The sequence below is a fragment of the Aquarana catesbeiana genome, unplaced genomic scaffold, assembly GCF_042186555.1.
Source record: "Aquarana catesbeiana isolate 2022-GZ unplaced genomic scaffold, ASM4218655v1 unanchor226, whole genome shotgun sequence".
In the NCBI taxonomy this organism is placed as follows: domain Eukaryota; kingdom Metazoa; phylum Chordata; class Amphibia; order Anura; family Ranidae; genus Aquarana; species Aquarana catesbeiana.
Window position 1 is genome coordinate 1495018 of NW_027362653.1, and position 17855 is coordinate 1512872.

Here is a 17855-nt window from a genome sequence, read left to right on the forward strand (position 1 = left end):
AGAAATTTCTGGTGAGTGGGGAAAATCGGCACATGGAGAAAAGCATCCTTGATGTCGATCAACGCCAGAAGTTCTCCTCCTTGTAGGATGGAGACTACTGATCGGATTGACTCCATGCGAAAGGAATGGATATTCAAAAAACAGTTTAGATCTTTGAGATCTAAAATGGGTCTAACATCCCCATTTGGCTTTGGAACCGTGAAAAGGTTTGAATAAAAACCCTAATCCTTGCTCTTCCAAGGGAACCGCAGATATCACTCTTTCAGACAAGAGATGATCCAAAGCTAGAAAGAGAGACTTCTTTTTTCACTGGATCTCTGGGAATGTTTGATCTGAGAAAACGAGGAGATGGGAACCCTCGGAACTCTTGTTTGTAACCTAGAGAAATTGAGGAAGCCACCCGTCTGTCTTGACATTGTTCCTGCCAGACCCTTGAAAACTGTAGAAGCCTTCCCCCCACTCTTGAGCGACTGGGGGTACCCCTTCATAAAGGGGCTTTAGTATTTTGTTTTGTGGGTTTCCTCCCCCAGGTCCTCTTTTTTGGCCCTGGGATTGACCCTGAGGTTTACCTCATGAACCTGACAGTGGAAGCCATCATGACTGCCTGGAGGCTAATGCCCCTGGCACCAGGGAAAAAGCATGTTTTAAACTTCTTTTTAACCGGTAAAAGGGAACTTTTCCCACTAGAAATTCTTTGGATATACCTATCCAGATTGTCTCCAAATAACCGTTCACCATGAAATGGGAAACTGGCCAAGAGCTTTTGCATGGCGCTTTGGCTGACCAATTTTTCAACCATCGGATTCTACACACATGTACTAGCCCTAGCATGTAAGGACTGAGATACTCTGATCGCTGCCAGCGCAGGCTGAACCCGTGAGCGAAATATAGCTTTTAAAAAGGAATTCCAACTTCTTATCTGTTGGATCCTTTAGCATATGAGCATTGTCTACTGGACAAGTCAAGTACAGAGGATATAGCAGCGTCAACTGCTGGAAATTCCCATTTCTTATAGAACTCTTCCTCCATAGGATAAAGTATTGAAAACTTTTTTCGAGGAAAAAAACTGTTTATCTGGGTGCTCCCACTCAGAATACATAAGCTTTTTTAGCCATGAATGGATAGAAAAAGCATTAACAGATTGAGGAGGCTTTAGTGAACCCAAACCAGAGGTGGGCTCATCGATTGACTGCGTTTATTGGCAGTAAAAATGTGAAGCGGACTAATTCGGTGAGAGACTGTACCAACCACCTTTCCTGCAAACCTGATCCTTTCGTATTAGGTTCCTCGGACATCAGCCTCTTCCTGGTCCCTTGAGAGAAATTCGTCATCTTTCGCCCCTTGATCCTCAGCATGAGGGTCCTGAGAAATGTTTATGCTTAATCCCACTCTGGGATGCGAATAAAGCATCAATTTTTTGCTCCAAACTAAGAATGGTTGGAGAAAAAAACCTCCTTAGTTATATATACAGGGGCTGCAATGCTAAAAGCAGCTGCAACACTTGCCCCTCCTGATGGCTCATTCTGACCAGCCATGTTATTCTCAGGGGAGGATGCCATCTTTTCTGAGATGGGTCTAGGCTCCCTAGTGACTATAGTCTTTCTAGAGCCCCTTTTTTTGAGGTGATTTTAACCTCCCTTAACCATAGCCCGATGCACAAAGCAGAGGTACTACCAGAAGGAATGCATGCATTGCTTGAGCAATAGTCCAGCTCTGCTGCTGCTATTAATGCTCAGACTGATGCAGTAGTAAATGTGTCAAAGGAATGCCTGTGTCACCAAACCTCATATATACCTGTCCTTCTGCAGCTTGCCAGCAACAATGGTGCCTTTAACTACTTGCTGCCCGCCCGCCGTCATATGACGGCGGGACGGTGCAGCTGTTATCCTTGGCCGCCGTCATATGACGGCGCAGCCTTCCAGGTAGCCCAGGAGGCGCGCGTGCGCTGCCGGCGGCGCGCGCGCGCGCCCCGCCGCATCGCTCGGGTCCCGGTGCGCGTGCCCGGCGGCCGCAATGTCCGCCGGGCACCCGCGATTGCCCGGTAACCGAGCAGGACCGTGGATCTGTGTGTGTAAACACACAGATCTACGTCCTGTCAGATGGGAGGAGACCGATGGTGTGTTCCTTGTACAGAGGAACACCGATCGGTCTCCTCCCCTTGTGAATCCCCTCCCCACACAGTTAGAATCACTCCCTAGCAACACATTAACCCCTACAGCGCCCCTGCTGGTTAACCCCTTCATTGCCAGTCACATTTATACAGTAATCAATGCATTTTTAAAGCACGGATCGCTGTATAAATGTGAATGATCCCAAAAATGTGTCAAAATTGTCCGATGTGTCCGCCGCAATATCGCAGTCACAATAAAAATTGCAGATCGCCGCCATTACTAGAAAAAAAAAAAAATAATAATAAAAATGCTATAAATCTATCCCCTTATTTTGTAGACGCTATAACTTTTGCGCAAACCAATAAATATACGCTTATTGCGATATTTTTTACCAAAAATATGTAGAAGAATACGTATCGGCCTAAAATGAGAAAAAAATTTGTTTAAAAAAAAAAAATTTGGATACTTATTATAGCAAAAAGTAAAAAATATTGTGTTTTTTCAAACTTGTCACTCTTGTTTTGTTTATAGCACAAGAAATAAAAACCGCAGGGGTGATCAAATACCACCAAAAGAAAGCTCTATTAGTGGGGAAAAAATGATAAAAATTTCATTTGGGTACAGAGTTGTATGACCGCGCAATTGTTATTCAAAGTGCGACAGCGCTGAAAGCTGAAAATTGGCTTGGGCAGGAAGGGGGTGAAAATGCCCTGTATGGAAGTAGTTAAAATACACATTCCCCGCGCTGGATGATGGGGGCCAACGCTGCGCTAAATCCCCCCCCATCACTATGGCCCTTCTCTCTCCTTTCAAAAGAAAGCATTTCCCGCGCAAGCTCCGATCCTGTGGGATCAACAGAGAGAAATGGCAGGGGGGCCTGGAAGCCGCCGAGCGGTGTGCCGTTCGCGCTTCTTCTTTTTTTTTTTTTTTTTTAAGCACTCCTTTCCTGAAGAAAAAACAGCACAGGGGGGGCATCTGGTGGGGAGGCAAAACCCCCCTATACTTACCGGAGGTCTGCTGCCGGCCAGAGGAAGAGAAAACTGCTGTTTCCTGGACACATTGTGAGCTCTGTGAAAAAAATAGACGTAAGTGCTCTATACAGCCCCCAGTGGTGACACAACATTTACTAATTAAAGGAGACATTCATAAGAAAATTTTTGAAAATTTCTTAGAAAAACTCCACTTACCTTTCCCGCCGCAGGGTTTTCTGTAGTAAACCAACAGACCCAAACTTCACCCTTCATGGTGGGTTCCGTTAAACCTTCAGGAGCTGGGGATCCTCGAGGAAACCCACAACCCTGGACCTGTAATAGCACCACTGCCAGTAAAACTTTATGGCCTTAATACCAATATGGCCTTTATTTGGCCAAAAAGACACTTTGAATGGATCCGGCTGCATGGCTATCCCCAGCAAGGATTGCTCCAGTGGAGCTCAGCACAGTGCATCTTTACTTGTGACCAACACCTTAGACACTGGCGAAAAAACTGAGGTACTCCCACCAGGTGGAGGGGTTAAATAGGGAGTGCACTTTTTAATTTAGGGCGTGCCAGTGTCCATCACCTGAAGGTGGCCTATAACAAACATAGTAACTACTATGGCTCTGTGTCCCATGATGTACGATAAGAAATGTAATTTTTATGTATTAAATGTATACTCACAGAATGTACTCACATGGCAAAACAATGTACCTGTTATCTTAATTACAAAATGTATACCGTTCATTGTACAGTGGAACCTTGGATTGCGGGTAACGCGGTTAACAAGCATTTCACAATACGAGCACTGTATTTTGAAAAATCCTAACTCGGTTTGCGAGTGTTGTCTCGCAAAACGAGCAGGATTCAGGCCAAAGTGGTGTGCAGTACCGCGTTTGGCCTGAGGTGGGGGGCGCCGGAGCCAAACGGCGCAGATCGTAGCTGTTTGGAAATGCTCGGAAAGACTCGAAAATACTACGTTCCAGAGCCTTTCCGAGGTTTGCCGAGGTCAGCCGAGCTTTCCTCGGGCCTTTCCTGCTGTTTCCGAGGCTCTCCGGCTCCACCCCCTGCCTCTGGCCGCATGCGGTATTGCATGCCATTGAAGTCAATGCGGAACAAATTATTTTCGTTTCCATTGACTTCAATGGGGAAACTGGCTTTGATATGCGAGTACTTTGGATTACGAGCATTCTCCTGGAACGGATTATGCTCGTAATCCGAGGTTCTACTGTATAAGTTACCAAGTTTATATGCAAAGCAAACATAACATGTATGCACCAGTTGATTAATAAAAACCTTTGTTCAACGGAAAAAATGATTGTGACCAGCATCCGCCCAGTCATGACAAATATTGTCTATTTCATATAGTGATTTCCTATAATCATTAGCTCCATCTGGTGGAGATAATGTGGTATTGCAGGAATACTACTAAATAATTGCCACAAGGTGGAGCTAATGATCCTAGGAAATCACTGTGTAAACTTAATTACTGACAGAATTTTTTTTTTTTTAGTTCCTTATAAGGCATACGGTGATACAGAAACCACAACATTGTTGTACACACAGTAGAACTTCTCCACAAAAACAACCAAAAGCTCATCTACCACAGTATCACAAGTGAGAACAACTCGTGGTGGCAATCCCAACAGTGAGCTGCTGGTTCTGGGAAGTTTCTGAATCCCGCACATTTCTTTTTTTTTTGTTTTTGACGCTAAATGCCGTTTTATAGTCAGATTGTAGAAAAAGAAAGTATGACCCCAAGGCCAAACTGCAAAGAATAACTAGAGAAAGAGTAGAGAAAGAGGAGGGACAAAACAAATAAAAAGAAATGAAACTACCACCAGACTTCTCTTAACCATGTCCTGGGAGCCTGCCTAATGCGTTTCGGCTCCCAAGGGAGTTAAGTCACCAGCTCCACGTGCTCCTCAGAATAGACAAACCCGTGCCAATAAAACCATTTCTCGAGGAACTTCTTTGAAAGGCCCCTGTTCGTGGCCACCAAGTCCTCCATTGCATTTATTGCGGATACTTTTTTCAACCAGACAGCCACCGCCGGCGGCTGTGTCTGCTTCCAAAACAATGGTATGCTGCTCTTCGCTGCCGTGAGTGAGAGAGGCAAGATAGATCTCCTATAGATCTTGCTTGGAATCTCGTGGTGATGCAAGAGGAAGAATGTGGCAACACCCGATTAGTAAACTTCTCGATGATGCAGTGAACCTCGGTCCAGTAAGGCAGCAATAGGCGACAAGACCAGAAGATGTGGAGGAGAGAACCCGGTTCCTCCCCGCACCTCCAGCACAATTCTGAACTCTGAGGGAACATCTTATAGATCAGGGATATGCAATTAGTGGACCTCCAGCTGTTGCAAAATTACAAGTCCCATCATGCCTCTGCCTCTGGGTTTCATGCTTCTGGCTGTAAGAGTCTTGCTATGCCTCATGGGACTTGTAGTTCTGCAACAGCTGGAGGTCCGCTAATTGCATATCTCTATTATAGATTCTTACAGGTGTATAGTACCAGCAGGTCAACACCTAATATCCTGCCACCTGGTGGTTAGCACAGATCGATGTTTTGGAAGAGAAGAGAAGTCTCTCCTCTTGCCTCTCCGGGAATCGAAGTCCTAAGTCTTGCTCCCACTTAGAGATATAGGGAGGTCTGTAACCCAGCGGTGGTGGCACGAGCAATTGATATGTCAGAGAGACTACATGGTGCGTAGGGGATTGTTCTAAACACAGCGTCTTGAAGGAAGTTAGTTTCCTCCTGATGGGCTCTGGGAGGGGGAGAGACCCAATGAAGTGAGCCAACTGTATTTTTTGCCAGAATGAAAGACCCACCAAAGACGTGTCATTCATGATTCGTTGTCTTGTCATCTACTGACCATTAATGAGGAAATGGCAGACTTGGGATCTTTCGACCTCTTTGAGATCCTGAATTTAAGGATCACTGAGTCCCGGACTGAAGGCCGGGTTCCCAACGACAGGGGTGAGCGGTGAAGGAGTTGGCGCGATCGCAAAGTCACAAAAGGCTTTTTGGGCAGTCCACCACATCACACCCACAGTGGGATGGTCCAATACCCGGAATGACAGATTTGTCTGGCACCAGGGCAGCGAATCCAATGGGCTACCCCGCCAGGCGCCGCTCTATCTGTACCTATTGTTTCAAAGGACCATGGCGACACCAGTCTACGATGCGTGTCAGGTGACAAGCCATGTGGTAGAGCCTGACATCTGGCAAAGTAATATCGCCCAACAACTTTGGCAGTTGCAAAATCGACTGAACCAGTCATGGGGGTTTCTGGGCCCACAGGAAAGAGACCAACACACGATTCACCGCCCTAAGGAAGGAACTCGGAATACGGATGGGAAGGGCCTGCAAATGGTACAACAACCGGGGCATAATGTTCATTTTATCTATGCCACATTTACCAAACCATGAGAACATTCCGTGCTGCCAGGACTGGAGGTCTTTTTTAATGGATGTCAACAAGGGAGGAAAATTGAGGGGGAAAATGACCTCCGGGCCTACTCGGCAAAAGGATGCCCAGGTATTTGATGTGCAACGTTGCCCATTTGAAGGGAAAATCTGTAGTAATGATGCTAGGGAGGCCGGCATGGGAATGTTCAATGCCTCTGTTTCCTGGTAGTTGATTTTGAAGAAAGATAGCACTCCGTAGGTCTTCAATTCCAACAGCAGGTTTGGGATAGATACCAGGGGGTTGGTTACAAAGAACAAGAGGTCATCAGCAAACGCCGCGATTTTTGGGGATAGCGTATCATCTACACGGAGGCCTGTGATATTGGGATTGTCCCTAACTGAGCAAAGAAAGGGTTCCAGGGTCAGTATAAAAATCAAGGGGGAAAGAGGACACCCCTGTCTCGTCCCATTGGCTATTCCAAGGGACATAGAGAGGTGACCATTTACCTTTCACTCGTTGGGTGATAATAAATGGCTTGTACCCAATTCATCACCAGTTGTCTTACCCCACACACCACAGGGTCTCTAAAAGGAAGGGCCAATTCACCCTATCGAAAGCTTTCTCTGCATTGGTCGAAAGGAGTAACACAGGAGGTCCCCCACGTCCTGGCAGCATGAATTCGAATAATCGCCTTTGTGGTGTTGTCCCGGGCTTCCCTCGTAGGTACGAAACCTACTTGATCAGAGTGGACCAATTGGGGGATCAATTCTATTAAGGGGTTCAAGAAGATTTTGGTGAAAATTTTTAGATCCACATTAAGGGGAGAAATGGGCCGATAGTTTTGTCAATGGAGCTGGTCCTTGCCCTCCTTAGGGATCACCATGATGTAAGCACGCAACGTGTCCTCCGGGGGAAGCACCCCCTCCCCAGCAGCGTTGTACGCCGCATGAAAATTTGAATTCCAGAGATCCCCAAAGGTCTTATAGTACAAAAGGGAATACCCATCTGGACCCGGGGCCTTGGCGGTTTGCATTTGGGCAATCGCCAGGGACACATCCATCAGACAGACGAGGCAGATCCGATTTGTGCAGGTAGTCTCGTATACCTCTACGTTCTGAAGATTTCTCCTGCTCGGAAGACGGGCAGGGAAGGTTGCATAGAGCGTCCACTTCGCTGATAATAGCCTTCTTGATCCCCTTCAGTCTGGATTTTGTCCTCAACAATCCACAGAGACTGCTCTCCTAAAACTAACAAACGATCTACTAACGGCCAAAACCAATCGACACTATTCTGTACTCCTACTCCTGGACCTCTCTGCTGCCTTTGATACGGTTGACCACTCCCTCCTCAAAAATTCCATGCCTTTGGTCTCCGGGACTGTACTCTTCGCTGGTTCTCTTCCTACTTATCCAACCGCACCTTTAGCGCTTCCTACAACTCTACTTCCTCTTCTCCTCTTCCTTTCTCAGTTGGGGTCCCCCAAGGTTCTGTTATTGGATCTCTCCTATTTTCAATCTACACCTCCTCCCTGGGTTAGCTGATAGCCTTCCATGGCTTCCAATACCACCTCTATGCTGACAACACCCAAATCTATTTCTCTACCCCTCAGCTCACTTCCACTGTCTCCTCACGTATAACTAATTTACTGTAATAAAAAATAAACTGCGCTAAATGTCCTTTAGTTGGTAATGACATAAATAATCAATGATGTAGTCCAAATGTCACTTTGGGTGAGAGAAAAAACACTCTAGATCTTCCAAATGCCACCATATGTATGGAAATATTCACAATCCAAAAGATCACGAAAATGAATTGCCCTTACCAGAGCGCCAAATATAGTAAGCGGATGGCTTAAAACCCAGCCGGGGCCTTTGGATAAGGACAGATCAGCTCTATCAGATTTCAGGCGTGATACCCAACTCACAGACTTTACATTCATTGGACTCTATGTGGCACCTGAGCTGCAGTTCCTTTGAGCTCCACAAGGTGGTGATCTCACTTCTACGCAGACAGGAAGTCCCTATGGAAAAAAAGATGTGATCTCAGGTACAGACAGGAAGTGATGTCAGGTATAAATAGGAAGTTCCAGGTGAGAGGTGAGTGGGGAGGTAGTAGAGAGGAGACATTGCTGGAAGTGGCAGCAGAGGAGGTAAGAAAAAAAGACAAAGGTAATCTTTCAGTTTAGGAGAGGTGGGACGCACTCGGGAGAAATGATTCTGTGTGTAAAGAAGCCTCACAGAGCGCCCTCTACAGCTCCTCCTCCCAATGTCCCTCCAATCACAGTCAGAAAATCCTATGATGTCACAATGACCTCACAGCCCCCCCCCCTCCCTCCATCTGGCTTTTTTTTTTCTTCTTTCTGATACTCTTAGGATGTAGGCGAACTCTTGAATTCTCATGTGCAAAGCAGGACTGTTGGTCCTGCTTGTAATCAGGGACGGCGCTACCACTAGGCAAATCAGGCAGCCGCCTAGGGCGCAGCCACGGCCGCTAGGGGTGTTGAAAATAATCGCCGGAGACCGATGGCACGCCCTGCCTCTCTTGACATCCTCCTGTCCTCCTCCTTAAGTCATAGTCACCCCCTCTCCCTCATTCGCGGATGGCTCAGTAACTCCTCAGAAGGAGATCTGCGGGGGTGGAGTCTTGTTCCGTCTGGATTAGGGGAGAAGACGAATGAGGAACTATGAAGGGCTGAGTTGTATGACATCACAGAGGAGGCGGGGTTAGACTGTCCAGTGTCAGGAAGAGGGCAGAGAGTATGGGTGGTAATGGAGGTGGTGAAGAGTGGAGTCGGGGTCAGGTGATGTGAGGAGCCAGGATGGGGCTCCATGCTCATCATGCTGATCATACTCTGCCTGTATTGTACATCCCCCGCGCCACTCCCTACCTGTATACTGTACACCCTCTGCCCCCCACCTGTATACTGTACGCTTCCTGCCCCCCACCTGTATACTGTACGCTTCCTGCCCCCCACCTGTATACTGTACGCTTCCTGCCCCCCACCTGTATACTGTACACTTCCTGCCCCCCACCTGTATACCGTACACTTCCTGCCCCCCACCTGTATACCGTACGCTTCCTGCCCCCCACCTGTATACCGTACGCTTCCTGCCCCCCACCTGTATACCGTACGCTTCCTGCCCCCCACCTGTATACCGTACGCTTCCTGCCCCCCACCTGTATACCGTACGCTTCCTGCCCCCCACCTGTATATCGTACGCTTCCTGCCCCCCACCTGTATATCGTACGCTTCCTGCCCCCCACCTGTATACCGTACGCTTCCTGCCCCCAACTGTATACCGTACGCTTCCTGCCCCCCTCCTGTATACCGTACGCTTCCTGCCCCCACCTGTATATCGTACGCTTCCTGCCCCCCACCTGTATACCGTACGCTTCCTGCCCCCCACCTGTATACCGTACGCTTCCTGCCCCCCTCCTGTATACCGTACGCTTCCTGCCCCCACCTGTATATCGTACGCTTCCTGCCCCCACCTGTATACCGTACACTTTCTGCCCCCACCTGTATACCGTACGCTTCCTGCCCCCCACCTGTATACTGTACACACACATATACAAAAATGCATGTGCTTTGGCACCTATTATTGTCCTACACATGTTATGTATTACTGCGCACACCGGAGTGAGAGCAATAATTCTAGCATCAGGCGCAATGTCCCTACAGGTCATCAGTTTAGTGTTACGCAGGAGTTCTGGTGCTAGAATTATTGAATTTGTTTCAATTTTTTTTTTTTTGGTCGGGGCTGGCCATGACCCCCGCTACCTCCAGCGTATACATGGGCAGGGCAAAGGGGGCGGAGTCAGGGGCGGAGCTAAGTGAGGCAGCAAAACAAGGTTTCGCCTAGGGTGTCAAAAATCCTTCACCAGCCCCGCATGTAATGATGTCAGAATGCAAAATAAGGTAGTACTGAGTATTACCAGGCAGGCGGACTTTTTAGGCTAAGGAACAGTGGAGAAGATGTAGCAGTATAAAAAATATAAATTTATCGAAAAATACAATATCTAAAAAACAATGACAATTGTAACATATAGCATCTATGATTATTGTGCAGTGAGCCCTTGTATGTCATACAGACATACAAGGGCTCACTGCACAATAATCATAGATGCTATATGTTACAATTGTCATTGTTTTTTAGATATTGTATTTTTCGATAAATTTATATTTTTTATACTGCTACATCTTCCCCACCGTTCCTTAGCCTAAAAAGTCCGCCTCCCTGGTAATACTCAGTACTACCTTATTTTGTTTCAATGATTTATGGATGTGGCTTATTTTTGGTGCACTTTCCTCTTTTTTTTTTATGTCAGAATGCCTGCAACAAGCTTTTAACCTCTTGTTCATATATCATTGTGTGTCAGGTTCCTATAAGGTGTCAGGATGTCACTGTCTATTTCTCCAGGGAGGAGTGGGAGTATTTAGAAGGACACAAGGATCTCTACAAGGACGTCATGATGGACAATCAGCCGCCCCTCACATCACCGGGTAAGAGGAGACTTTATTGTAAAGGAGAGAGCAGTACGGAGGGTCCACCTAGATCCCCCATCATCTGATAAACACATAGAAACAATGTATTCAGTCAGTGTGTGTGTTTCCTACAGATGGATCCAGTAATGAGAACCCACCAGAGAGTCCTCTGTATTCCCGGGATTCCACACAGGAAGGTCACACCATCCCTCATCATCATCAGGTAGATGAGGAACAATCACTGATAATATCATTAGGATCTGTACATTATCTGCATTGTTACAATTGATGTCATTTTTATATATTTAGAGTGGAAACCTGAGAGATTCTAAAGTTGATGTTAAGGAAGAGATAAAAAAGGAGGATGATGAGAATGGGGTTATGGAGGATTCAGAGCTTCTAAAAGGACACAAAGATCTGTACCAGGACACCATGGTGGAGACATCCAGCTACAGAAACCCACCAGAGAGATGTCCCCGTCCTCTGTATTTCCGGGATTCCACACAGGAAGATCACACCATCCCTCACCATCATCAGGTAGATAATTGACAATTATTGGCAGTTCTGATTTATATTCAGTATGTTTGTTACAATGAATGTTTTATTATATATTCAGAGTGGAATCTTCGGGGATGATAATTTTAATGTTAAAAAAGAGTATAAAGAGGATGATGAGAAGTATGGTGAGGTGGACGAGTTTTCAGAAGGACACAAGAATATGATGGAGCCACCTCATACCAGGAACCCTCCAGAGAGATGTCCCCGTCCTCTGTATTCCCGGGATTCCACACAGGAAGATCACACCATCCCTCAATGTTACAAGGTTGGTGGATTGGAGCATCTACAACATAGACTTGTGGAGACAAAGTGTTTTCTTCGTGTATGTGATGTCACAATATTACAGCTTATACTTTACAGATGATATTTTCTCTCTTTCACTTGGTTTAGAGTGGAGATCCAATTGATATAGAATTTGAGGTTAAAACAGAAGAAGAAGAGACGTATGTGAGGGATGATCAGCAGTCTATGGAGGAGGATGGAATAACAGGGACATTTATAGAGGCGGACACTCCTACAGAGATCAGCACAGGTGGGTCATTAACACTAAATACATTCCTCCACCCATACTGCTCACTGATTGGTCCAGAGCAAGGACAGGGTGATATCAGCCTGTAATACCCTGATCACTTTCCTGAGCTGTGTTCCCCTGTCCTGTATTCCTTTATTTATCTCAGATATAATCCTTCTTCTCTGTGCTACAGACACAATTTATGTATATAGACTGGTTTTATGGAGATTCTGGGGTTCAGCTGGCAGCAAAATATTGATTTTCACCATAGGAGTTGCTCGAGCTAGGCACCTCGGGCATGTGCTTTGGGTCCTTTGCCCCATGCCTGGGTCTAGTAAGATCTCTGACAGAACAATTCTCCCTTGGTTACCTGCTCTGATGTTTGTTGGATGTGCCGGGTGGAGGGATATGTCTCAGAAACCATGAACCAGACCAAGACAGAAGTACAGTAAAATCACCCTTGTTTTTTAATAAAAATAAAAAGGTAAATAGAGTAAGCGTAGTCCAAGCATAGCCAGAGTTCAGTAACCGGATCGGGTAGTCAGCCAAGCCAGAGTTCAGTAACCAGACCGGGTAATCAGCCAGGCCAGAAGTCAGGGATTCAAGTAGAGGAACAGCAAGCAGGATAAGAAGCCAGAAGGGATGTCAGCAAAGCCAGTCTTTAAACAGGAACGCAGGAGATTGTTTCTAGTGATATGACCAAGGCGAAGGCAGGAATGAAGTGAGCTGGACAACTTTAAGTAGGCGGGACTGACGAGCAGATCCACAATAGCTGGTTAACTGTGGAGAGCTGGCAATTAGCCGACAGCTGAGTAGCCAGCTCAGAGAAGGAAGGGCTGAGCCAGCCCTGACAGTACCCCCTCCTCAACGACCCCTCCCCCTCGGAGGACAACCGGGCTTGAGAGCAAAACGTCTATGGAAATCACGGAGGAGGGCAGGGGCATGTATGTCCGAGGATGAGACCCAGGAGCAATCCTCCGGACCGTACCCCTTCCAATGCACCATGTACTGTATGTGCCCACAGAACCTACGGGAGTCAACAATGGATTGTACCTCATACTCCTCATGATTCTCAACCTGTATAGGGTGAGGACGTGGCAACGGGTGGTAAAGCGGTTGCAGACCAATGGTTTCAATAAGGAGACATGAAACACATTTGAAATGCGCATACTAGGAGGAAGGACCAACGCGTAAGCCACTGGGTTAATCCTGTGAAGGATACGGAAAGGCCCAATTAACCGAGGTGCGGACTTCAGTGAGGGAACATGAAGTCGGAGGTTGCGAGATGACAGCCAGACCCTGTCCCCAACCTGGAAGGAAGGCGCAGAAAGGCGCCTGCGGTCAGCATGGAGTCTGTACCTATCATTAGCATGACGCAAAGCCTCCTGGACTTGTGCCCAAGTGGAACGAAGACCACGGAGGTGCTCCTCTAGCGCAAGAATACTCTGCGGAACAAACGAGTCAGGCAACATGGAAGGTTGGAAACCATAATTCGCCATAAACGGAGACAATCGGGAAGCAGAATTCAAGGCACTGTTGTGAGCAAACTCTGCCCATGGTAACAGGTCTGACCAGTGGTTGTGATGGTCAGAAATATAGCAATGTAGGAATTGCTCCAAGGACTGATTGGCTCGTTCTGCAGCCCCTTTAGACTGCAGGTGATACGCAGAGGAGAAAGCAAGCTGAATTCCCAGCTGTGCACAAAAGGAGATTCAGACCTGGGACACAAACTGACTACCCCTGTCCGAGACAATCACCTTGGGTAGCCCATGTAAGCGAAAGATCTCCCGAGCAAAAATGGAAGCCAGTTCCTTAGAAGTGGGCAACTTTTTAAGTGTAATACAATTACACATCTTTGAAAACTGGTCAACCACCATAAGGATAACCGTGTTGCCTTGGGAGTTGGGCAACTCCACAATGAAATCCATAGACAGGTGGGTCCAGGGCCTCTCTCCATTGGGTATGGGTTGTAGGAAGCCCATTGGAAGGTGTCATGGAGTCTTACTCTGAACACACATGGAACAGGCAGCTACGAAGGCAGTTACATCAGCACGTAGACTAGGCCAACGGAATTGTTGGGAAATGGCCCAAACGAGTTGATTCTTCCCAGGGTGGCCAGCTGCCTTGGGAGAATGGTAAGTCTGGAGCACGGCAGTACAGAGACACTCTGGGACAAAGCAGCGGTCACAAGGTTTCTCAGGAGGAGCATGGACCTGAGCAGCAAGAATTTTGTCACCCAAAGGAGAAGTAAGACTGGTGCGAACCGTAGCCAGAATACGATCAGTCGGAATCATAGGAACCGGAACCGACTCCAACTTGGAGTGGAGGAAAATTGTTGTGACAAGGCGTCAGCCCTTACATTCTTAGTACCGGGTAAGAATGAGACAATGTAATATCCCACCGCGCCCTTCTGGGAGAGAGGCGTTTAGCCTCAGACAAGAATGTGAGATTCTTATGGTCAGTAAGAATGAGAACCGGCACAGTGGTACCTTCGAGGAGATGTCTCCATTCTTTCAGGGCTAAAATGATTGCCAACAGCTATCTGTCACCAACCATGCCATCAACTCCTCACCGTCCTTTGCATAATCATCGAAATATAGGATCAATATTATATTACAGTTTGACGTATACATATAATCATGTATTTTGTTTATCTTTTTTCCTAGATTTCATATATTTCAACTATCCCTGATTCTGGCTCTCCGGAGCCTGCAGTGGAGACTGTCTGGACACCATTTTTGTGGCTCCTTAGCGTGCTGTTGCTCCAGAACTATAAGTGCGGCCGGGTAGCCACATTGCAGTCCCTTAGTGGACTGCTTTATGCGGCTTTTGTATCCAGGACTTTTTCTCCCCCCTCCCCTTTCTCTTCCTTTCTCCATTATGTCCTCCTACTGTGTCTGTCCTTTTTTCTTTTTGTTCCGCTACTATTCCATTCCCTTTTTTCTGTTTTCTTTTCCTCTCTTTCCTTCCTTTTCTGTTTCTCCTTTCTCTCCCCCCCCCCTTTCTTCCCCTTCACATTTGGTGTCTAGGTCCATTTCATTCTTTTACTGTCATTCCTAGGAGTGGCCACTGGGGGGAGCCCACAGCCCTGCTACTTGAGGACTGCGTCCCCCTCGCGTGGCGACGCCTGGTGACGCCTGGCGCAGTTGTTCCATCACACTGCGCAGGCGGGGCCACAGCGGGGGTGCGCGCGCAGCTCTCCCCAGCCAAGTCAGGTGTTGTGGTGATTCCGCACACCTGACTGGGGCGTGTGTATATAGGGCTGACTTTCAGCCCTATACCACTATTACCCTCCATGGCGGAGGTCCGTTCTTTGGACTCTCACCATTTATCAAGCAAAGGTATTTATTATCCATTTGTTTGAACTCTGGTGCTATTGCTGCATACTTTTTATCTGTGGGAGATTTACAATATTTATCCCAGCTCTATGCTTTCTGCCCTTTGTAGATAGCCTGGATGTTATCAATCTCTGCATGGCTGTCTGACCAGCAGTCTCCGATATACCCTGGTTTCTTTTACTATTAATCTCGTTGCTACTGCAGTCTGCCCTCTGCTTGTCATATTGGACTTTCTCCATCTCTTACTAAGATTACAAGGTGAGGTATTTTTTATGTGTCTCTTTGAACACCAATCTTTCTTTTCCTTTTTTGGTCACTTAAAATAAGAACTCCTTCTATATGACCTCCATTATTTTGTTATTATGGCTATTTTTACATATATCCTTACATCTACATTATAGGCAACGTTGTTGACTGCTGCCCAGTATCATCACCATCATCATTTTTGTATTTTAATTGGTGGAGGAATTCGTCCCCCTTACCACCAGTACCAACTTTTACATTTTTGTACGTTCTATACCAGGCACGCCCCCACGTATACCCTGTGTCTCCGCATGCACGCTAATTTTGGGAGCTAACCTTGATCACCTCCTGACACTCCCTGCAAACCACTGGAGACATTCTACCTTTTAAATAAACTTTTGTTTGTCTACTGTTATTGATTGCTTGTAATTTTATGTCTCTTTTGTAGAATACTTTATAGCTCCTGAAGAAGCAATCCAATTGCGAAACATGTAGAGCTTACTTTGTTCTTCTATATTCCAATTCACTGCAGGATTCCATCTCCGCTAATATCATGCATTTATTGTATAAACTCACATCAGAGAGGTTTAGCTAGCTGCACTTTTTACTGCAATGTTTTTAAAATTGATTTATGAATTAAATGTTTAATAAATAAATGTTATGTATGTTTTACAATTGGTGCCTACAAAGTCCATTTTTGTTGCCTTAGTGTTAATTAGACTGTCACCAATCTCATAATTGCACTCTGCTGGTGACAATTTCTTGGAAAAGTAGCCACAAGGATGCATAGCACTCTCAGAGGTAGGATGTTGAGACAGAAGGGCGCCAACACCAGTCTCAGAAGCATCAACCTCAAGGATAAAAGGTAACGTAGGATCAGGATGTGCCAACTTTGGAGCATAAACAAAGGCAGCCATGAGACTTTCAAAGGCCTTAATGGACTCCGGAGACCAACTCTGTGGGTTACCGTTCTTTCTGGTCATATCGGTCAGGGGCTTGACCAGAGATGAGGAGTTACGAATAAACTTCCGATAATAGTTGGCAAAAGCCAGGAAACGCTGCAGGGGATGTAATCCAATGGGTCGAGGCCACTGTAGGTCTGCCGAAAGTTTCTCTGGGTCCATCGAAAAAACAGCAGTGGAAATGACACAGCCCAGGAATTTAACCTGTTCACGATGGAACTCACACTTCTCCAGTTTACAATAAAGATTGTTCTCCCTTAATTTCTGAAGCACACGACATCTGTGTGGTGGCTCTCCAGGGACTTGGAAAATATGAGGATAGCATCAAGATAAACCACCACACATAACTGCAACAAATCTCAGAGGACATCGTTAATAAATTCCTGGAAAACTGCCGGGGCGTTACAAAGGCCAAAAGGCATTACGAGATACTCATAATGGCCTGTTCTGGTATTTAAACGCAGTTTTCCACTCGTCGCCCTCCTTAATCCTCACGAGATTGTAAGCCCCTTTCAGATAAAGTGTATAAAGAGTCCTGACCCTCACACTATATAATCTATGTTGTACATTACACAGGGTTTTTTTTTCTCAGAAAATAGGTGCAGGAACTCAACCACGACCCCTTAAACCCCCCCCCCCCACATAGTGCAGAGTTCAGGAGTGTGCTACATACATAGTGCAGAGTTCAGGAGTGTGCTACGTACATAGTGTAGAGTTTAGCCTTCTTCCACAGCTGCTTACCTCTGCATTCCCCATTCACATCTCACCCCTCTTCAGCTCTGACCTCTGCATGTGACCCACTGCCTCCACCACCCCCTCCTTAAAAGCTCCACCATATTCCACATCTTATTTTTGTTGCTGTATTAAGCTGAAGCACCCATTCGGCTCCAGTACCTCCTTGCACACTGTAGGTGGCTCCACCTCTCTCACCTGCAGGAAGATCATCCAGTGTGGGTGCCGGCATCCGCACTGCACCCTGGGCACTTGCAACTCCCTTGTCCCGATCCTGCACTCATTGAGAGCCTCTTAGGAGATCAGATCTGTGGGAGCCGTTGGGAGACAAGCTGTCACATGTAAACACAGAAGCCGGATTTCTGTGTTTACAAATGATAGTGGTGAGCAGGGAGCAGAGGGCCTGAGCCAAAGGTAGTGGAACTGAGTTCCACCAAGTTCCAGCTAAAAAAAAAGCCCTGACATTACATAATTCTGATACTATATAGTGTTATATAGTCATGACTGCATTCTACCATCTACCC

General features: G+C 46.5%; 1 pseudogene; it reads left to right on the top strand.

Moving 5' to 3' along the window:
- Positions 1–8574: 8574 nt before the first annotated feature.
- LOC141121596 (uncharacterized) overlaps positions 8575–17855 on the top strand; it is a 482112-nt pseudogene continuing 472831 nt past the window's right edge.